The 23,930-nt window shown below is 43.0% G+C and overlaps 1 long non-coding RNA gene across 1 annotated transcript in view; it reads left to right on the forward strand.

Annotated features, from left to right (window-relative positions):
- The first annotated feature begins 12,156 nt into the window (after positions 1–12,156).
- Positions 12,157–23,930, forward strand: part of LOC144339528 (uncharacterized) — a 182,247-nt gene continuing 170,473 nt past the window's right edge. Inside the window, exon 1 of the long non-coding RNA XR_013414553.1 lies at positions 12,157–12,239. This is a non-coding gene — a long non-coding RNA (uncharacterized LOC144339528). The remainder of the gene's footprint in view (positions 12,240–23,930) is intronic.

The raw sequence follows: 23,930 nt of genomic DNA on the forward strand, positions 1-23,930 counted from the left end.
TTAAACAGTATACTGTACTTCTCTACAGTATGGTCTCGTTCTCTCGAATTTTCATGTTTTTCTATGTTTAAGACCCAAGCACTCAACAATCAAGCTTTTACCTCATGTATGAAGTAAGAGTAAAATGACCCAACATAAAAATTTGAATACCTAGTGCTGGATTGTCCAACTGGCTGACAGACTGACAATGCGAGCCTGGGCTTAAAGGGCAAGTAGAGCAAATGCACATGCGCGTGCGCACACACACACACACACACGTATATATGTGTGTATATACATAGACAGTTTTAAACAAGAGATTTCAAATTGAAAGACTGCAAGCAATCATAATCAGAAAACTCAGAGTTGGGTTTATGTTTACTTTATGCTCTGGTATTGATTTAATTTTTAATTACATGGTGGGGGTGAGTGAATGAGGAGAATGAGTACCAAAGTCCTTCTAATGTTTTGGGCAGGTAACCACTTAAATTGGCCCCGTGAACACATCTCCCAGGAGCTTTCTGATATAATTTTTGTGTTTTCATGTAGGTGACTCAACCAGGCATGATGTACATAAATTAAAGACTGGGTGAAGCATAGCTCAGGAGGGGTGTGTGTGTGTGTGAGAATGTGTGTGCGAAATATGTGTTTAATCCTGAACAAACTAAAGAAAAAAAGTCAGACCCTCCCTGATGAAATATCAAACAGCTTAAAAGAAATCCCAAATGGGTAATAGGTGGAAGATTAGCCTGCAAAGGAGAACAACAAAAACAACAAAAAACTAGACCCAGGGCATTTGGGATCTGGAGGGAAAAGTTTGAGAGTGTGAAGGAAGACACCTAGGCAGAGGGAAGAGAGAAGGGAAAAGTTTCAGAGTGTGAAGGAAGACACCTAGGCAGAGGAAAGAGAGAAGGGAAAAGTTTCAGAGTGTGAAGGAAGATACCTAGGCAGAGGAAAGAGAGAAGCAAAGGCTGGAAGCAGAAGCCAAGGGTGTCCTCTCTCAGCATTTCTCCGCTGTCGTCTGCATTGACATCTCTGAGCTTGTTCATCCTTCTTAAACTTCCTCCTTTAATGATGTTTTTCAACACAATCTCCATCCTGATATGGTCAGAATAAGTCAAAGGGGGAGAGAGACTGAAGATTGGGATATTAGTGACTCAAAATATTGGATTTCTTGGAAATCTTTCATATAAAGTTGGTGGGCAAATAGGCTTTATTTTCTATCTGAATATGCAGAGAACATGGAGGTACGTTTTGCACACTTTGTTATGTTGTCTGAAGTTACAAAGAGAAAGGAATTGGAAATTGTTAGGCTTTAATAATGTTGGGAAAGAACATTTTATTGAAACAATTATGAAGAAATTAGAGATGCAGATTTATCTTAGCTAACTATCAAGATAATAGTATTTTTCAGATACCACCAATGGCTGCTTATATGATTTTTATAAAGATCAAATCAGGTGCTTAAGGTTAGGCTTTGGAGCCAGATTTCAATACCAGTTCCACTGTATTCTGACTCATTCTAACTTGCACAAGTTGCTTAACCGCCCTGAGCTTCAGTTTTCTCATCTCTAAAATAAGATAATGATACCTCCCTCATAAGTTTCCTATGATGAATAAATGATACAATGGAGTGAAACAGCATGGTGCCTTGTGCAGGGCAAAGTACTATAAATGGCGATGGTGTAGAGGTGGTGGTTATTCAACATTGAGTTTATCAATAGTATATTTTGTGTGTGTGTAAGAATGGTATTGTAAATCAGTTGCATATACAAAAAGCCAAATTCAATGGCTTAATGTTGGTGTATTTTTCTCATGTCCAGGGAGAGATATCCTTGGGCTTGTATGGCTGATGAGTAAATCCTCAACCATTCAAGCTCCTTCCAGCTTCTTGTTCTGCCATCCTTAGCAAAAGATCCTTATCCTCACAGTCTCAAGATCCTCCCACCCCTTCTGGAATCACACCCCTGCTTCCTGGAAGACCTGGGCCAACAAAGTCAGTCCTTTTTCACCAGGCAAACACTGCTTTCTTAGAAGCTCCAGCCAGTGCGCTTCCTCTAACACCTCATTTGCTGGAATTCAGTCACGTGAGCATCCCTCGTACAAACGAGCCTGGGAAACTGTTTTTTAGATAGTTCTTCCCCCAAGCAAAGTTGTGGTTCTTGTAGTAAGGAAAGAAGGGAGGATAGATATTGAGTGAGCAGTGTCTCCATAGTTTGGCATTAAGAATTGCTGTCTGCCTGTCTAAAGTCTTAAAAATAGGAGAGGGAGGAGGGGAGAGAGAGAGAGAGGGAAAGAAGACATTGCATGTGGCCTGGTTTAACAGAGGAGCTATTATGGCATAGCAACACCCAGTATCTCTTTAGGAGAAAGCAACATTAAATACTAGGCAAGACTTGTTAGTTGCTCCTAATATCCTCCTGTCATAGAGGGGAGCATAGTGTTCCGGTTAAGAACATACCACAGAAATCAAGAAGTCATGACTTGGAATTCTGGCCCTGACCCAATTTGAATGTGTGACTTTGGGTTAGTTATTTACTGTCTCTAAAATGTAAACTCCTCTGACAGCAGAGGAGTTTTATCCCTGCTGTAGCCCCATCCACTAGGAGAGCCCTTTCCTATAGTAGGCATTCAATATTAGTTGAATGGATAAATGGACGGATGAATAAATGAACTTCTCAGAACCCTGGATTCCTCAGCAGTAAAAGGAATTAATAAAGACCATCTTCAGAGGTCATGATGAAGACATTAAATGAAAGAATATCTGTTTTATAGGACACTCTGTTGACTCCATTGTTATAGACATGTAGTTTCACTGGGAGCTTCCCCAGGTTCTCTGAACCTGAGAGGCTCTGTGAACTATTTCTGAAGACCTCTTCATGCAGCTATTCATGTCCAAGTTTGTTTTTTTCTTAGATAAGCCACACTATTATGGTAATATTTAAGTTTACTAATGTACCTAAAGCAAATATCTATGTGGTGGATCCCTAAAATTTATTGGATGGAGAAGTGAAAGTATGTGTGCCTGTATTTACACACACACATGCAATGGTGACTTTATTTTGAATAAAAGTTTGCTGAGCTTTCAATATCAGCTATTTCAGAACAGGCTTGTTGCTAATTAAGGGTTAGCACACTAAATTAATGGTAAATTAATACTCATTTCTGTGCTAGTACACGAGAAAGACAGGAAAATTAGCTAAATTAGATTTGGGTATTGATATCCATCATGGCCAAGAATAATGGTACCTAAAAGGATTTTCTGTGAAACTCTCTGTGTGAGGGACATTCATAAACCCAAAAACTCTGATGTCCTTATTCAGTTATTTGCAGTGGACGAGTCTTTACAAAATAGTGGCTTAAAAGAAAAGTCCCCCTTGGTAGCAGGTGCCAAGCACATACAACATTTAACATTGGCTGACTTACAGGGTTCATGAGAAGATTCTGAATTAAGGTTCAGAATGACTTCATGCTGGCAAAGTAGAAATCACCAAATTGGAGTACAATGCAAGCAACCCATATAAAGCCAAATCACTTTCTAACATTCCTAAGCTACTTTGTGATAATCCCTGATCATCAACTCCTTGCTGTTGCAGAGTAGGGTTTTTACCCCAATGCCACAGAGTGAGGTATCTTTTTTGGGAAGAGAAGTACTTGCTCATGCTTTCTAATTTAAATTATTTATCAATTGGGTGTAACCATGTTACTCATGCCCATTTAAAATGTGTTCTCCTATGACAAGACCTTCAGCACCATCACAATGCAAAAGCAACTGCAACAAGCAACTCAAAAAAAGAATGATCCACTTCTGTATAAAAGATGATGCCTTACATGATGTTCTTCTACATTGTGTTGTTGTGAAGAGACTTAATTTCCAACCCTATAAAACACAGATTCCAGAAGACATCAAATCATGCCTGCCTATCCCTCTGAGCTCAGTGGTTCATGAGACCCTCTCCAACCAACTCTGATGTCTGGGTCTGTGGGCCCCATTGAGTATATGTCTGCTTCGTATTTCTGCCCTGGCCATTCACCCTGCTCCAACTTATAATGGGAATATTGACTGACCATTGACTAGGCCTATGCAGGCAGACTTTGCAGTAATTATGAATGAAAGATGTCAGTGGCAAAGCATCGCATTCCAGATATTTCTACACATAGTCGATACTGGCTTTCGTAAGCATGACTGAGCTCCAAATGGCTTGCAGTCATAAGGGAATGACCAATTGAATAGCTATAATTTCATTCAACTGATGCCATGCTTTTTGTGCAAAGGGAAACAGGAATGTAGAAGCATGCACATTTTACACCAGCCTGGTTCTTGCTTTCAATAGCTGCTGCAAAATATTAGCTATTTTCCCTAGGAAGTCAGCTCCTGGGGAGAGGATATAGGTTGCAAGTGGAAAACCATGTTAATTTTCAATAGAGGTTACAAAAGAATAGAAATTCCTAACCAAACTTAATTATTAATGCTTTTCCTTCCACAGAAAGATGAGTGTTTACTTCCCAGATTCTCTTGAATCTGCTCTAGCAGTAAAGTAAGGAATATGGCTAAGAAAATAATTCAGATTAAAACATAGTATATTCTTGGATTTGTGCAAGATGCCTGGGTCTGGGCAAAGACAAAAATCATGGCTTCCATATGATGAGTTTCCTGGCCACTATGAAGTCCAATCCGCTTTCAAACAGAGGAGGTCTCTCCTCACATTCTAGGTGCCATTGTGTGTCAAAGCCACTTTACATTTTTATGATTACTATCCAAATATTTACTGGGATTTCATTATTTGCCCACAATTATCTTGATGAGAAGAGCCTAATCATTTTAACAGATAGTGAAAGCAATTACTTTGTACCTTCGAAAGCAATGTCCAGAAGATGCCGGATTTGAGGAGCAGAATTGGGAAGAAGGGAATTCATACCAGGCAGGTAAAATTGTCCCAAGAGCACACACCTAATAATGGGCAAAACCAGAAACTGACCCCAGAGCTGATACTTCTCATCACTATACTCTATGGGCTCTCCACTAGCAATACTAATAGCAGTGAGATTAGTCAATAGTTGCAGCAGTATAGAAGGAGTAATAATAGCAGCAGTAGCGTCAGTCATTGTTTATTGAATTCTTACTATGAACCAGATATTGAGATTGCATACTAAGTATTTTCATGGATTATCCTTTTTTTTTTTAATTACCAAAACAATCCTATGAAATAAATGCTATTATCCTTATTTTACAGAAGAGGAAACTGAAGCTCAGGGAAGTGAGATTTGCTCAGATAAGAGATGTTAGGTGACTCAGCTAGGATTTCAACATAAGAGTCAGACTTCTTTGCTTATGTTCTAAATGATACCCTATCTTCCCTCCCTAGAGAAAAGGAGAAGGGAGACATCAACTCTGCTAACATCATAAAAGGGCCAAACACTGAACATGGGGATATTTGAATCTTGGAATGATAGAGAAGTCAGATTCCTATCAGGTTTGGTTTGCCCTCCAGGAGAGTGCTGAAGCCATGAACTGTGTGAGCCTGTCCAAAATGAGCATGGGATTTCTAGGCTCCTCAGGCAGGACCTCGAACCACAGGAAAAAAGAGATGGTGAGGGATTGAAGCATACGCTTCGGCAAGGCATTGTGCTGGGTTCTGTAAGGCAACTGTCTTCTGTGATGCAACCCTGTGATGTCAGTGTTGAAATACACTATAGATGAAGTAGAATAATGTACGACTCAGAGTTGCTAAGTAACCTTGTGTTCTCCCAGTGAGTGAGAAACAAGGGGCAAGATGATTCATAGGTCTGACTCTAGAGTCTGCAGTACTGGGAATCAACTCTGGAAAGGGGTCCATGTGTTTGTGATCCTGCTCCCCACTGCACAGCTGAGCCTGCATCTCGACTGTGTCATTCCAGTCTTTGCTGTTAACACCCATTTATTAGGTTTCTCAGAACATTGCAATTGAGGTGTTGGCCAGGAGTAAAGTCTCAGCAGAAAACTCAACTGGGGAAGGATCTGCTTTCAAGTTCACTCAGCATCTTAGTAAAATTCAATCTCAGTGATTGACAGAGGGTCTCATTGCTAGCTGTCGGCCAGAGGTGGCCCTCAGTTTCTTGACCTGTGACCCTCTACATAGGGGAGTTCACAATGCAGAAGCTTGCTTCATTCATGCATGCAAGGGGAAGAGTCTACCAGCACGATGGGAGTTAAAATCTTATGTAGCGTAATTATGGAAGTGGCGTCCTATCACCTTTGCCATATTCTGTTGATTAGAAGCAAGTCCTATCTAGGACTAACTGGGAGGGAATTACACAAATGCATTAATACCAGAAGGCAGGGTTCACTGGGGCCATCTTAGGGTATGTCCATCACAAGTGCCCACGACTGAGTTCTACAGTGTTTGGGAGTGGAACACTGCACAATACCTTCCCTCCAAGGGATGCTTTGTAACAGACTTTTTGAGTGGCTGCTGTTGGAAGTACTTCTACATTTACATGAACACAGACCAAGGGAATCCAGCAAAATGCCATTTCCTTAATTAAACAGATTAACCAGTAAACCGAGTTGCATTCTGCATGGTGGACTTTAACTAACAAGGCTAATGTAGCCGTTGTGGTTCTCAGCGGAAGGCCTCTCCAGTCTTCTCTTTCCTCTTTCTGCTGACCCCACGTCCTGTGCCATTTTCTTTCTATTCTGTGCCTCCTTGAATTTTTTCATCTCATATTTTTCTGCATCAAGGTGACAGTTTTGTGTGTATGTGAAATGTTCATTTTAATTATACAGGCTTGGTAATAAGTGTATAGTCAGGTTGGCATCAGCCTTGAATGCAAAAATCCTTCCTTTCAACTGATTATATCTTGAAAGGATTTGCAGCCCTGGGCACCTAGACATTGTAATGCATCATTGTTCACTAGATGAACATCAGGGGACAGAAATTAAAGGAGAAGCAGGGGACGGTGGCAGTCTTGGCCCTGAAATCAGCCAAGATGAAGGATGATCAAGTGAAGTCAACAACTTGGGGTAGAAGGGGGAGGGTCCAAGCGCTCAGCCTCTGGCCTCCTCACAGTTGGATGGGATGACAAGCCATGGCTAAAGGTGCCACGAGGCCTTCTGAGGAAAGAATTAAGAAGTAGGCCAAGTGTAAGGTGTTAGTCCCTAATGCAGTGCAGCAGACAGGACCTGGCAGAGAAGGCAGACCCTCTCAGAGCAGTGAGAAATGAGCTGGCAGAACACATGCCCCAAGAATCACAGAGGCTTAGGTACCCCTCTGAATCTTGACTCCTGTGACGTAACCATGTGGCACTTAGAGAGATCCTTGCCTTTGAAAGTGAAAGGTAAAAGGCCTGAGAATCAGGTGCTCAGACCACAGAAGCAGAGTAGAGGTCAGATCCACTGAATCTTAGGACTGGAAGGAACTTTTGAAGAGCCTCTATATTTAGTACCCTAATGTGGCAGATGAGGAAACTCAAATTTAGACAGGCAGTGGACTTACACGAGGCTGCATGGATGAAGGTGTCATATGCCCTTTTCACCTGTCCATTTGCTTCTCTTAAGTATCCCAAAGTGCTGCTGCATAAGCAGTTCCACCAACTGGGAAGGGGAGAAGCTAGTGTTTTGTTTTGAGTAGATGTTGTAAATGGGTCTCTAGCCACCTCTCCTGTGTGTGGTACAGTGTGTTAGCTATTCCATCAAATCTCCCAGTGACCTTCCCTCTGAGAGATTTATACACCTCTGTCCCACTTAGGTAATCTCTGTGACTTGTTTTTGGCCAATGCAATGTGAGTATATTAGGCTATTCTTGCATTGCTATAAGGCAATACGTGAGAATGGGTAATTTATAAGAAAAGAGATTTCATTGGTTCACAGTTGTGCAGGCTGTACAGGAAGCATTGCACCATCTGCTTCTGAGGAGGTCTCAGGAAGTTTCTAATCATGGCAGAAGGTAAAGAGGGAACAGACCTATCATATGGCAAGGGCAGGAGCAAGAAAGAGAGCAGGAAGGTGTGACACACTTTTAAACAACCAGAGCTCATGAGAACTCACTATCATGAGGAGAGCACCAAGGGGATGGTGCTAAACCATTCATGAGAAATCCGCTCACATTATCCAATCACCTCCCACAGGGTCCCTACCTCCAACATTGGCGATTAAATTTGAATAAGAGATTTGGGAAGGAACACATATCCAAACTATATGAGTAGGTTAAAGTGAAGTGTGTCGCTTCAGAGTCTTTTCCTCTGCCATGAGACAGGCAAGTGTTCTGGTCAGAGGCTGCCTCTTAGCCTGGATCCCAGAGTGAAGGTGATATGGACAGAGCCCACTGCCGATGGACATACAGTGTGAGCCACGTTTGTTACCAGGCTTATTCTGGCTGTCACCACAGCGTGATCTGGCCTGCCCTGAGTGACTTGACATGGTGGGCAGGCTCCATACATTCACACATATATATACAGTCAACTTTCCCCAGGTCCATGGTCTTCCTCCAGGTTGCCTCCTTTTCCTGTGTGACCAGCCCTGTGAATGACATCCCTTACTCAAGGAACCTGGGATAATCCTGGCCACCTCCCCAGGTTCCAGCCAAGTCACCAAGTGCTGCACTACTTCCCAAGCCCTGCCTCTGCCCTGGTTCACACTGCTCATCACTGCCTCAGCTGCCATGCAGGCTGCTTTGACTCCTGTCTTGCCCTTCGCTCTCCAATCCAGTCCCTGTAGCTGGCCAGAGGGAGCCAAGCCCACTAGAAGGTTTTTAAGAGGGTTGCTCACTGCAAGATCAGCCTGAATGTGGCCTACAAAGTTCTTCCAGCAATAGCATCCGTCTCTTACTGTGTTCCTATCAAGATGCATTTCTTCCGTCTTGTCCAATTTCTTTCTCTGTCTGTCTCTGTTTTAATTTAAAAGGCTGTTTTTCTGCATGGAAGCTCCACCTCCAACCTGCACCACTCAGCAACCAGTCATCCTCTGCCCTCTCCCCTCATTTACTTGCCTAACTTCAACTCATTATTGGGACCTCAGTGTGGAGTCACTTTGTCTAGGAAGCTTTCCCAGACCACCTGATTATATGCTGGGAGTGAGTCCTCTGGCTCACAGCACCACCCTGTCCTGCCCCCCACAGTTCTGTATAAGGCTGCACTTCAATTGACAGGCAACTGTTCCCCGGTAGACTACACTGACTGCCAGGTCCCCCATGCCTTGCAAAGCAGTTTCTGGCACATGGTAGATGCCCCTTGAACATTTGCTGCTGAATGTTGGTTTTTCATCTTGAAGACAAAAGAAAACAGTGCCCAGACATGGGAACAAAAGACCTTATCCTAAAACCAAAGGCTCTTTTGGATACAAAATATTATATTTCATGTGAGGAAAAATGCAGCATTGGAAAGAACTGGAACCCTCAAAAATACATGAAATGAGCTACATATATCATTAAACGTGGGTCATGGGTCTGTCTGTTCTGAGTGTGCATAAAATCACAAATTTTTCATTGAGACGTAAATACTTAAAACCAGACAAAAAAGTGACCGTGAGCACCAGGAGAGTTTGGCTAGGAGTGCGAGGTGAGGAGGAGCAAGTGGTGAATGAAAGCGTGCTGGATTCTGTGGTCCCAGGCGAGCTCTGTGCAGTGTGGGTGTGCATGAGAACAGGGTTTTATTTTTAAAGATACTTCCTCAAGAGATTGTTCATTAGGGAGCCCAACCTTTTCCTTGTTGTTCTCTGCTGCAAACATAACCTGATTCTGGAGATGGAGTTTGGAGAGATGTTAAGATCTAAGAGCCAGTGGAGTTGAAGAAGGCAGGGGTTGGGAGGTAAAAAAAACATCCTACAGACCTTATGGTTGATGAGTGAGTCTGTGTAGTTGTGGTTGGTCTGCTGGGCAGACAAACTGGTGTTGGTAATAGTTTTCATTCCAATGGCTCTAAAGGAGTGATTCTTGGTATATAGTACATTGATGTGCATTTGAATTGTCTGTTTCTGCTACCAGAGCATCACCTCTTGTGATTAGTCCAGAGAGTAAGGCAGTTAGGGAACACTGAGCCTGGATCTACCCAAATTCCTCAAGTAGGAGGTGGGGTTGCCATTTTCTAACTCTGAACAAGCACATGCCTCTGCATGATACTGATGATAAGCATCTACTTGGACAAGGCTACCAGATTTAAAAACCTTTGTTAGTAGGTAGATGTCTTAGTTTGTTTTTTATTGCCATAGCAGAATACCGGAGGCTACATAATTTATGAAGAGAAGAGGTTTATTTGGCTCACAATTCTGGAGGCTGGAAGTTCAAGATTTGGCAGCTACATCTGGTGAGGGCCTCAGGCTGCTTCAACTCATGGCAGAAAGTGTGCAAAGAGATCACACAGTGAGAGAGAAAAACCAGGGAAGCCAGACTCTTTGTAACAACCCACTCTCCTGGGAACTAATCTATTACTAAGAACTCATTTAGCTCCTGGGAAGGCACTAATTTGTTCACAAGGGTTCCACCTCCATGACCCAGACGCCTCCCACTATGCCCTCATTGCCAACACTGCCACATTAGGGATCAAATTTCAACATGAGTTTTGGTAGCACAAACCATACCAAGATAGGCAGACAGGCTGACTGACAGATGGCTGGCTGGATGGGATGGATTAGCAGGTGGATATAACTATGCAGAGAGATACGATAGCAAAAAGAACACTTTATAAGGAATACAATGAGGGGAATATGTTCTTTTACGACCCTTGTTTGCAACTTATTAAAAGTCAACATGCTGGTTAGGTGGTGTTTTATAATTGCAAAGCAGAAGGTCTAAATAAATAGGAAGTTCTACCAAAGATTTAATTAACCTAACCTGTAAAACATGTTTAATTGATCTGTATAATCAACAAATGATTAATACATCATTTAGAATGAGGTATCACAAAGGGGAGGCTGATAAACTTAAAACCCCTTTGTCTAGGCTTAAGAGAATTTCTCAAGAAACAAGAGAGCTCATTTCTCCTGTGATAACACTATTTCTCCCCACTTATAGAATGACATAAGCTGCATAATGAGCAGATTAGGCAGAGAATCACCAACAAAGTACTGCACCTGCTAAAGCAATTAGCCCCGTGTGCTTTCCTCCTGGGAGAAGCAGAGACAGGTTCCACGCAGAAGGCAAGGGCAGCACCTGAGCTACATGGGCTGCTTTGTCCATAACAACATGTATGTGGTTTGGGTGATTTTAGAGAGCATGAAGGAAGGGGTAGAATGGTTATGGTTCTTTCGCCAGAACCAGTAGTCCTTTCTTCATATCTGTATTGACAAGCACAATATGTCAACCTGAAAACCTTCCTTTTGTGTGAAACACATCTCTCCTGCTTCTTTAGGGGGTCATTTTCTCCCTACTCCAACTACGTGATTCTCATAAGGGCTGCTAAACACAGTACCTGCTCTCAGGAATGGGCACAAGATTCAAGCGGGCCAATCATAGTAGGCCCAGGCCATGAGTCAAGTCAATTAGAATTCTTCTCAGGACATTTTTAAGAGGGTGTCACTTTTTTTCTTTAGTTGTATAGCTGTGAGGATTGGCTATTTGGGAGAACAAAGCCAACTTGCAGAAAGGAACATGTGATGGTAAATATTGAACGTCAACTTGGTTGGATTGAAGGATGCAAAGTATCGTTCATGGGTGTGTCTGTGAGGGTGTTGCCAAAGGAGATTAACATTTGAGTCAGTGCACTGGGAAAGGCAGACCCATGCTCAATCTGGGTGGGCACCGTCTAATCAGCTGCCAGCAAAACCAGGATAAAAGCAGGCAGAAGAACATGGAAAGATTCGACTGGCTTAGTCTCCCAACCTACATCTTTCTCCTGTGCTGGATGCTCTCTGCCCTCGAACATCAGACTCCGAGGTTTTCAGCTTTGGTGCTCTTCCACTTACACCAGTGGTTTGCCAGGGGCTCTCAGGCGTTTGGCCACAGACTGAGGGCTGCACTGTCAGCTTCCCTACTTTGGAGGTTTTAGAACTCGGACTGCCTTCCTTGCTCCTCAGCTTGCAGATGGCCTATTGTGGGGCTTCACCTTGTGATCATGTGAGTCAATACTCCTTAATAAACTCCCCTTTTTATATACATCTATCCTATTAGTTTTGTCCCTCTAAAGAACCCTAATAGAGAATACAAGTAAGAAATAGCTAGATAAAGAGGAGTCCAGAGTCCAGATAATATTTAAATCATCAAGTCTCCGCAGCTTCCCTGATCCTTTCCTTTCTGAGACGTGGCTGCTCAGCAAGTCCAAACCTGTGTGCTCCTCCCGGCATTCTTTCAGTAAGTGCTTAACCTTCTCAGGCTGTCTGATCTAGGTTTTTGTCATTGGAAAAGAAATGAGTCCTAAATAGCTTTTCTTCTTTCACGCTCACTTGCCTAATGAGTCACTGAGTAGGTAAAGAATACCTACATTACAAATGCATAAGGCCTCACATTTGCCCTAAAGGATCTGATGCTTTGCGGGGGAGACTGAAAGAGACAACAGTGGCATAGTTTGGTTAGGAGGATGATGTGACATGAAAACATTTGTCAAAACATGAAAACCCAGTTTCAGTTGTGATACACTAAGTTTTCTTTCTTTCTTTTCTTTCTTTCTTTCTTTTCTTTCTTGTTTTCTTTCTTTCTTTCTTTCTTTCTTTCTTTCTTTCTTTCTTTCTTTCTTTCTTTCTTTCTTTCTTTCTTTCTTTCTTTTACTTTAAGTTCTGGGATACATGTGCAGAATGTGTAGGTTTGTTACATAGTTATACATGTGCCATGATGCTTTGCTGCACCTGTCAATCTGTCATCTAGGTTTTAAGCCCCGCATGCATTAAGTGTCCTAATGCTGTCCCTCCCCTTGCCCCCTACCCCCTGACAGGCCCCAGTGTGTGATGTTCCCCTCCCCGTGTCCATGTGTTCTCATTGGTCAACTCCCACTTATGAGTGAGAGCATGCGGTGTTTGGTTTTTTGTTCCTGTGTTAGTTTGCTGAGGATGATGACTTCCAGCTTCATCCATGTCCCTGCAAAGAACATGATCTCATTCTTTTTTATGGCTGCACAGTATTCCATAGTATAAATGTGCCACATTTTCTGTATCCAGTCTATCTCTGATGGGCCTTTGGGTTGGTTCCAAGTCTTTGCTATTGTAAATAGTGCTACAATAAACATGTGTACATGTGTCTTTACAGTAGAATGATTTATAATCCTTTGGGTATATACCCAGTAATGGGATTGCTGGGTCAAATGGTATTTCTGATTTTAGATCCTTGAGGAATCACCACACTGTCTTCCACAATGGTTGAACTAATTTATACTCCCACCAACAGTGTAAAAACATTCCTATTTCTCCACAGCCTCCTCAGCATCTATTGTTTCCTGACTTTTAAATAATTGCCATTCTAACTGGCATGAGATGGTATCCCATTGTGGTTTTGATTTGCATTTCTCTAATGTCCAGTGATGACACTAAGTTTTCTTAAAATGATTCTTAGGTTAAATACTTTCCTTGTATTCCACCATGTGAATTGATGTTTTTTATTAAAATATTTTAATTTTTTTTAAGCTTTCTCAGTCAAACAAGTATGGTAAATGTCAAGTTAAACCAAAATAAGTAGAATTATTTGCTGCAGAACTTGTTGCTGATGCACTTTGGAGTATCATAGAGACCAATTGAGTATGCAGGGATTCCCAAAGTTCCTGAAGCAAATGCATTTTTCTTGCAATGTCTGATCAAATTTCAGAGAAGCAGTGTTGATTTGAACACAGTTTGGGATCTCCACTCGATCATTATGAGCTCCTCAGTACTTCCTGAAAGAATGCTGGGGGAAGCACACCTGTCTGGACATGGTGAGCAGCCAAGTCTCAGAAAGGCAAGGATCAGGGAAGCTGGGGAGGTTTGATGACTCAAATATTATCTGGACTCTGGACTCCTCTTTTTCTAGCTGTTTCATACTTCTGTATTAGGGTTCTTTAGAGGGACAGAACTCATAGGAGAAAGGTATATATAAGCTCTCTACTTGATGATTATGAGCTTCTCAGCTGGTGTAGGCTAAGATCCTGGCAGAGGTAGGCATCTCAGCCTTATGCCCCAAGCTGAAATCTGGGTCTATCCTTACCCCAACATTTGCTGCTGCTTTAGTTTCACAAGCACAGTCAGGCTTCCTCTATCCACAGGGATTTTTCAGGCCAGCCCCAGGAGTCATGCAGTTTTTCCTTCTTTTTCCTGTTTACTTTCGTACTCTATTGTTTTCATTATGAAAGTCCCACTCTCTCTTTTAAGAAGACAAAGGATGGAGCGGTGTATTTTATAAGGAAATGTTCATTGTTTCTTCCTTCCCACTCATAGGAGAAAGGTATATATAAGCTCTCTACTTGATGATTATGAGCTTCTCAGTTGGTGTAGGCTAAGATCTTGGCAGAGACAGGCATGGGAGAAGCTCTGGATTAGTTGAATCCCAAGGCATCGTCCTCTCTCTGCTACCATTGTGGAGAGGATACCAGAGCAAATCTTCCTTCTTGCTGGGATTAAGCAGTATGCTAAACCCTCAAAAGGAGTTGCTATGTTACAGTATGAAGAGCTGTTTTACTTTCTGTAAGCCTAAGGTGGCACTACACAATGAGCAATAGATGTCATCTATATGGATGTTTAAGGACATGAACCATAGAGGTAGACGGCAAAAGTTCCTACTCTTCTTTACCTCCTTTGAACCTTAAAATCCAGAGAAGTTTGCATTATTATTTCCCTCTTTTCGTCGCAAATACTTTTATAACAAGATATTGCTTCAACTACCGCATGCTGCTGGGAATAAAACTGCAGAGGGGAAGGCTGAGGCTAAATGCCACTGACAGGCAGGGGAGCTTTCTGCCGGCTCCAACATTTAGCTCTGGTTGTTCGATGGACATTTGAGAATTGGAATTTAGGAACTAGAGGAATTTCTGCATATTCACCTTGATACTGTAGCATTAGAAGGTCACCAGAATGCAGCCTCCACTTTTAAGGAAGTGGAAGACCAAGGTTTCCATTTATACACTGGTTCAGTGTCTCAATCTGGTACATTTTTGTGCTTTTGCTACTTATTGATTTGACCAACGTGAATCACTCTTTGGCAAACAGGGCTGCGTTAATGCGTTAAAAGCTCATTATGAGGATAATGGACACAAAGTAAAAAGGAATCAAATGATGTGAGTGTAAAAGGTTTTTCCCTAGACAACTGAAAATAAATTGAAAACAAATTCAATTAAAATAACATTCAGCCTTTTTTATTTCTTTCATGGTGTGATTCCTCTGAAGGAGGTGCCCAAAGCTAACATAATGCTTTGAAGGGCTACCCCGTCCTGCACCAGACAGACGTGGGAAGACCGATGCAGAATGTGTGTCCACGACGGGCTGACTTAGGAAGTTGTTCCCTAAAGCCACACGTTTCTGTCTCCCACAAATATCTCTATGTCTGTTTATCACATCCTCTTCTGCTTTCTTTTGGTTAAAACTCAGAAGACCTCTCAAAGCAAGGCAAGCTTCCCATCATGCAATACCCTTCCTGCATCTCAGCCTTATGCCCCAAGCTGAAATCTGGGTCTGTCCTTACCCCAACCTTCGCTGCTGCTTTAGTTTCACAAGCACAGTCAGGCTTTCTCTATCCACAGGGTTTTCAGGCCAGCCCCAGGAGCCCTGCAGTTTTTCCTTCCTTTTCCTGTTTACTTTTCTACTCTATTGTTTTCATTATGAAAGTCCGACTCCCTTTTTTAAGAAGACAAAGGATGGAGCGGTGTATTTTATAAGGAAATGCTCATTGTTTCTTCCTTCCCACTAATCACTGCTGCCCTTCCGCAGGTAACCAAGGGCAGTAGCTGGGTGTGCATTGCCAGCCTACACATTTCCTTTTGCCCACTTTCCTACATCCAACCCATCTCAAAGCTCTTGAATTCTATCTTTAAAATGTTTTTCAAAGCAGTACATTTCTTTCCTTCTTTCCTAGCCATTGTCACCCATTAGGTGTATTTATTTCCTAGGGCTACTGGAACAAAGGACCTCAAACTGGGTAACTTAAAGCAACAGGAGTATATTATCTCACCATTCTGGAGGCTAGATATCTGAAAATCAAAGTGTCACTAGGGCCAGGCTCCTTCTGAAACCTGCAGGGGAATCTTTCGTTGCCTCTTCCTAGCTTCTGGTGGTCTCTAGTATTCTTGGCCTTACTTGCCTTGCAGCTGCAGCACACCACACTCTGCCTTTATGTCATCTGGGGTTGTCCCTGTGTGCCTGTCTTCACATGCCTGCCTTTTTATAAGGACACCAGGCATTTGTTGGACCCTACTCCAGTGACCTCATCTTAACAAGTTATATCTACAACGACCCTATTTCCAAATAAGGTCACATTCCAAGGAACAGGGGGTTAGGGCTTCAACACATTTTGGCAGGGGAGGAGAGGACACAATTGGACCCATAGCACAAGGCTACAGTGGACTAGCCTCTTACTTTCTCAAAGTAGAACCTGCCAAGCAGCCAGGAGAGTTCCTTCAATTTCATGGAGATCCAGGCACTCCTCTCCTTAAAACCCACCCCTACAAGGCTTCCTTTGTACCTAAGGTAAAATCCCAGTTCCTGATGTGGTTGACAAGGCTTTTTTTATCTGGATCCAGCTCAGCTATGCTGCTCAAAGTCTTTACCTGTAGCCCCTCTACCTTCATTCAGCCCCCTCGCCCTCCTCCCTCGCCCTCCTCATTCTTTGCTGAGTTAGCCCTTCTCCTCCACCACATCACACGTTGAATGCTTCTTCTGGGAGGCCTTCCCTGACCTCTCCAAAATCACAGCCATATGCAGCCTTTTTTCCCTGTCTCACTCTCCTACATGCTTATCTCACCTATACTGACGTCAGCCTAAGGACTTTTGTTTAATGTCTGTCTTACACAAGGGTTGACGAACTATGGCTAATGGGCCAAATTTGGCCTGTGGTCTGTTTTTGAAAGACCCTTGATAGCAGAATCGTTTTTATAGTTTTTAGGGTTATTAAAAACAAGTATACAAAAAAATACCAAGAAAATATACTTCAGAGACTGCATGTGGCCTGCAGAGCCTTAAATATTTATGCTCTGGCTCTTTATAGAAATGTGTGATGATCCCTGGTCTTACCCGCTATCAACTCCCTGGGAGCCAGAAACTTGTCTGTTTTATTTGCTGCTGTGTCTGGAAAACCTTGCAAGGGGTCTGGCCTCACTAAGATCCTTGCTAGATATACAGTGGTGAAGTGAATGGGTTATTCAATGAATGGTTGGTTCTCAGTGACTGTTGATTTAGGAAAAACCAATCTTTTCATAACAGCCAGAGAGACTTCTCTGGTAGTATGTATGGATTTTGATAATCTGGCAATTCAGTCATTTAATAAACAGTTAGACCAGTGATGTTTTAGACATTGGTTTAGTAACCAAGGAGGGAGACTGATTGAACACTTCTCTTGGGAAATTCATCTAGGGGAGTAGAGATGCAAAATGTGATGAAGGGTTTTAACCAGGGCATCACTTGTGAAAGAGAAATTTAAACAGCGAATTGTGGCAGGCCGGGCGTGATGGTTCACACCTGTAATCCCAGCACTTTGGGAGGCCAAGGCAGGTGGATCAAGAGGTCAGGAGTTCGAGACCAGCCTGGCCTATATGGTGAAACCCCATCTCTACTAAACATACAAAAATTAACTGGGCGTGGTGGCATGCATCTGTAGTCCCAGCTACTTGGTAGGCTAAGGCCAAAGAATTGCTTGAACCTGGAAAGCACATGTTGCAGTGAGCCAAAATTGCACCACTGCACTCTAGCCTGGGCGACAGAGTGAGACTCCGTCTCAAACAAACAAACAAAAAAACCCAGTGGATTTCTGAAGGTTCAGTTCCTCCTTGGTGGTAGGAAGGAGAACAAGGGGATGCTGTCATCTAATTTTATATTATCAATACACAAACATTGTTCTCCTAGAGACAAGTTTTCTCCAGATGGGCTGGTTGTTGCTTTGCCTCTGGTCCAAACAGGACCATCTCTCATGCATCAGTCTCACTTTATTGCCCTCAAAGTGCAGGTAGCTGTGGAAAAAACAAAACGTTAAGTGTCCTCAACTTCAGCCTAAATGAGAAAGCTGGTTTTCCTGTACAGCCTATGGAAACTCTTGAGGAACGAACCAGAGACCACAGCCCCTAGTAGACAACTGAGAAGCCCTTCCTTGTCCAACCACCATCTTTCACCACAAGGCATGTCCTTATGGCTGTCATTTAAAATTCCACCTCGGCTTTTATTTTTTCCAGGTTGCTGCAGTTTTAATGCCTATTTTCAGAAGCAGGATGAATCTGAGATACACAATCTGCCAGTTGACCTAGCTGCTTACAATTCACTGATTCATTTCAAAATCTCTCCCTGTGAATCTTAGAAATCAAGCTTAAGGATAGTGTTAAGTTGTACAGAAGGTCTTTGTTCTTCCCACTTTTGGTTAAATTAGAATCGGTTTGTCTTGGACTTATTCTAAGCCCTTCTACTGGAGCTTACCGAGATCTTTTATTTCCTAACTGTATTTAAATTTTCTTTTTAATGTAAGTCCTTGAAAGGTGGCTTTTGTCCCACAAACAGGCAGTAGCTTCGTGATACAGCTGGAAGTGCCCTTCTTTCCCCCAGCTCTTCTTGCAGCTCTCAACTTGAAGGCCACCCCCCCACCCCTCCACTCCTGGAGGCCTTCCTTCAGCATCAGCAGTTAGACACACCTGTTTATGAGGCTCCCAGGCACCCCCCAAAATGAAAAGCCAAATCAAGGGCCCAAAGTTGCAGAATATTTAAAATGACATCATTTGTCTATCACAATAAAAGATACAAGGGGACTCAAATTCACTGACACACAAGAAGATGGAGAATTCATGAACAGAACATGTAGCATAGAAGCTGAGTCCTGCGGTGCGGTGGTGACGTTCTGGCACAGGACCCATCAGAGCTACAAGTGTGACATCTTTCAGTCTGTAAGTTGCCCCCTGCACCTTTGTAAGTCCCCACAGCATTGGGAATGGGAGACCCTTTGAAATGAGAGGCCTGGCCAAACACCCCTGGTTCTTCTTCTCTGTGCTCAGTGGGTTTTTTCCCCATTGTTCTTCAGCACAGTACCCTGTTCATTTCCTTTAAAGCGTATCTTCCAATTTGTAACTATTTTACTTACTTTACCTGTTTGCATTCTGTACCCTTCCCTTGTCCCCACCAGAATGTAAGCTCCATGAGGTGGGGTACATGTAGTATGTAATGCAGTCTCCTGGTCTCCCCAGCATCCTCAGTGCCTGGCCTTCTGTAGACCTGTGAGAGTAACAGTGCCATTCGCAGGGCCTGTTGGTGGTGGGATGGGTAGGTGTGAGCAATCCACCACACCAGAGGGCATGGAAAATGGTCCACCAGTTCTGCCATGTTGGGCAGTGGTTTAACACCAAGGCCAACCCCCAGGCTGGCAATTGAACTATTTCATGCTATTTATCAGCAGTGCCCCTCCTCAGCTCCACCAGCTGCTTGGGTCTATGGTTGAGCTAAGCTTATTCAGTTTCAATAATAAACATAAATAAATATGAAGACTAAATACATAAGTCTTTTGCCCCTTGGTCTTTGTTTTCCTGTTGGGCTCTATCTCTGTCATGTTCTCATATGACTGTATTGACCCATCCCTGATTCTCCCTGGGTTCCTCTGTTTCCCAGGACCTCCTTTTTTCACTCTAGCCATCACTCATCTGTGATCTCTCAAGTTGGGTCCCCATTGTCAGTACCGGGGAGCCTCTGCTGGTGATCATAAGACTCCATCATGTCAATGACCTCTCACGCTGTTGCATTATGCACCCTTATCTTCAGGTGACCATTCCAAGACCCCCAGTGGATGCCTGAGACCACGAATAGTACAAAACCCTGTATACCTATATATACTATGTTTTTTTTCCCTATACATACATGTCTATGATAAAGTTTAATTTATAAATTAGGCACAGTAAGAAATGAATGACAACATTAAAAATAGAACAATTCACAACAATATCTCAGCATCACTACTCCTATGCTTTGGAGCTTTTAATAAACAAAATACAAGTTCCTTCAACACAAGCACACAGTACCTTGGCAGTCGATCTGATAAACAAGCTCACTGCCAAGTGACTAGTGGGCAGGGAGGGTGGACAGTGCAGACACACTGGACAAAGGATTCACATGCCAGGCAGGACAGAGCAGGATGACGTGAGATTTCATCACAATCACAGAGCATGCAATTTAAAATTGATGAGTTGTTTATTTCTGGAATTCTCCATTTAATATCTTCTGACCCCCAGTTGACTTTGGGTAACTGGAACCATGAAAGCAAAATTGTGCATGAGGAGTACTACTGCGTTTGGTCTTTCAATGTTAAGTATTTAGATCAAACATAGGGATTGGAAATGTGAATTCTGGAGCCAGGCAGCCTGGGTTCAAGTCCCAGCTCCACCAGTGGCAAGCTAGAAATCCTTGTGTAAGCTGCTGGGACTGTCTGTGCCTCAGTTTTCTCACCTGTAAAATAAGGATAGTAATAGTATCTTCCTTAGAGAGTTGTAAGGATTAAATGCCTAATCCATGAAAACACATGTGACAATACCTGGCACATGGTAGGTACTTAACGTGGGTCAGCTTCTGTATTGTCCACACATTCATGCATTTGGCTCAGAAACAGTCTCCTAGAGTCCTCTTCCTAGGTGCTCAGAGCCTTCTATTGTATGTGAGGCCTTCTCTGTGTAGAAATGTGTGTTTAAAATAAGGACTTGACCAGAGCTGCTCACTTCCCAGAAGAGATGGAACCTGGCGCAGTGAACCCTGGGGCTGGACAGCGTCTCTGTTCATCCAGCTCAGTGGGGGTGGCCCCTGCCTCTGTTCCTGGTGGGCTGCATTGTCACACACGTGGCAGAGGCCCTGGGGAGAGGAAAGGACCTGGCCAAGGAGACCTGGAGCCTGTGGTCGCCTGAGCCTCCAGCAGAGGCCAGAAAGCAACAGGCTTTGATGTGCCGCCAGACCAGGAATGGGGCAAAATGCCAAGGAACAGAGTGATTGACACCTCAGGCCTGCGCTATCTATCTGAATTATCACCTGCTTCTGGAGTTGCAAAGGCAGGTGTTGTCCTGAGATACAGGCAGAGGCAGACGCCACACATGCAGCAGCATGGCAGACGGATTCAAGCTGTGACCCTCCAGAGACCACAATGATGGCTGGGTCTTCCATGCCCCTTGGCTCTCAAACCACCGAGCAGGTGACTGTCAGCCGCCCTGCACCTTTACCACCCCCGGTAGTTACCTGTCTGTGGGCAGCTTCTCCCGAGCAGTTCTCCGGAGCGGCCAGGAGATGGCGGAATTTCTCCTGTGTTCCAGCCAGAGGCTTTCAATTGGCTTAGCACTTCCACTGCCGAGGACCAGGGAGAATAAGCACTGGTAACATTTTGAATAGAAAATGTAGCAGGCAAAATACCTTGGAAACCACAAATTGGGAGAGCCTTTTAATTTTTTTTAATTTTTCAGACAAAAGATGAAATATACATTAGAATTTACAAAACACTTTTGCATTCATTATCTCACCGTAAAAAGGGAAAAGATGAAAACCAGTTTTAACCCCCTTTTGGAAAACAGGTAGGCTGCAGATGAGTCCTCCATCTGCATGGCTGTCAGATTGTAAATGGGATCACTCAGTGCTAGTATGTGACAATATTATTGTTACTGTAATGATATTGATAATGAGAATAACAGAAATGATAGCTGCTATTTATTAAATGCCACTATGGGCTAAGCATTTCACATGCATTATCTTGTTTAATCCATAGAATAACAACCCGATGCAGGGATACACAGTGATTTACTATTGAATCTTGAGACTATAGCAGCAGCCTCGTGCTTATTGTTCCAGAAATAACTCAGCATCACCAGACGAAAGCCACCAAGAGTTAACTCACAGCAGGATTTCTCCTCTCAAATAAAAACATGCCAACCTGTCCGTTTTGCTTAGAATTTAATTCTGCTACTATTTTCCTATGTCCTGGTTAGCGGAACATACTACATATTAAATTAATAATAACAGCAACAACAGTAACAACTATCATTTATTCAGCGCTTACTATGTGCCAGGTGCTATTCTAAGAAAATCTTAAAACCTCACAGCAGCATTACTGGGTAGGAACTTTTAATCACCACTTTACTGATGAGGGAAATAAAGCCCAGAGAGGTTCGGCAGTGCTTCTAAAGTCACACAGTTAGCAAACAGCAGTTAACTCTAGGGCTGGGAATCTGTCACTAAGTTAATGGCCCTTGTGTCTTAATTTTCTGAATGAATTTCCTACTGTATATTCCTCGGTTTCATGGCAGCCTCATCATTAGTCTGAGATTCTGCTTGTAAGAGCATTTTCTTGATGTTCCATTCTTTGCCTCTATGGGTTTTTTTTTTTTTTTTTTTTTTTTTTTTTTTTTTTTTTGGGTGAGTTTTGCCTCCAAGCTTGTGTCCATGCTAATTCCAAACCAAAAATACAGTCCCAGTTGGTGAGTCCAGATTGGTGTTAGGAACACACTCCATATCCCAAGATAACCCCGTATTTCTAAATTATTGGAGGGATTTGACTGTTTGGCAGAGCAAATGGGCATGCAAGATGTTCGTCTCAGCAGAGTTATTTTACGTCTTTTTTGAGTGTCTCTCTTCTTCTGGCTCAGAAGCAAAGGGTGCTGTAGGATGACTATAGCTAACAGTAATTTATTATATATTCTGGATAGCTAGAAGAGAGGCTTTTGAATATCCCCAACACAAAGAAATGATTGATGTTTGAGTTGATGGATGTGACTTATCTTGATTTGACCTCTATACATTGTACATATTGTAACTTCACGATGGACCCCATAAGCATGTACAATTATTATTTATCAATTAAAAATAAAAAGAAGCAAAGGGCACTTTGCTTCCTTCCTCAGCAGGTGTCTCATGGCCAGCACTGGCCGGAGTGTCACAGTTCTGAAGCCTTACCGTAGAGATCTCTCTGTTGTTCTCTCCCCCTCTCCCCTCTTCCCTTTGTCCCTACTTCACTTTCCTTCCTCTCTTGTGCACTCTATTTCCAGACACTTTTGGGTACCCCATTTGGATGAGAAAATACAGGTTAGGTGTACATATCAGCTTCCTTTGTGCTGTCAAACTTTATAACATTTGGATTTTGGAAGCGCCTCATGGGTATATAGGATGGATTTCTGACAGAAGGGCTTATTTCCAGGCCTCCTGAAAACCTCTATCAGGTGAAGACAGCTGTCTCTTAACAACTCAAGTAACAGTGCCTGAGGCCTGGTTAGAAATCCTGTTGCCTTTGCAAATGGGACTATGGCTGGTATCTGGGTTTCCCGTGCTCTGCCTTCACATCCTAGTTCCCAAAAGTCTCAATTCCCAAGGCTCATGTGGACCACGTCCTTTCTTCCTTTCTGCTGCCAGAGTAAGAATGTTCTGTGCCCAGAAACACATCCTGTTTTAGGGGCTACCCTCCAAGTCAGGAGCTACCATCAGTACTCAGAGGGTAGTACCAGCTGCAGAATGCATTTCGGGGCTTGGGGAGCCTTGAGGCAGAATGGGCTGGAGGCTTCTTGCAGTCAATTTATCAGGAGAACGTTTTCAGAGTGGAGTCGGTAGGATGTTATCGGCTACCACATGTACATAGGCACACGTGCACATCTGCACTCTCTCTCCCTCTTTTTCTTTCTCTTCTCTCTCTCTCTCTCTCTCTCACACACACACACACACACACACACACACACACACACACAGTCACACTGCTACAACCAGGATATAAAATGGTTCCCTGGCTAAGCAAGCCCCAGGAACATTGGATTAAACTGTTTTCTCTCAGAGGTCTTAATTCTAAAAAAGGGTTGCAGCTTGGAGTGTTTTCTACAGTTTTTTAGGCCAAGGAGTCTCTTCTGGCAGACCATGTCATGGGGCTGGTCATCTGTGGAACACACTTTTGGAAACT

Source organism: Macaca mulatta, chromosome 2 (assembly GCF_049350105.2).
Source record: "Macaca mulatta isolate MMU2019108-1 chromosome 2, T2T-MMU8v2.0, whole genome shotgun sequence".
Lineage (NCBI taxonomy): Eukaryota > Metazoa > Chordata > Mammalia > Primates > Cercopithecidae > Macaca > Macaca mulatta.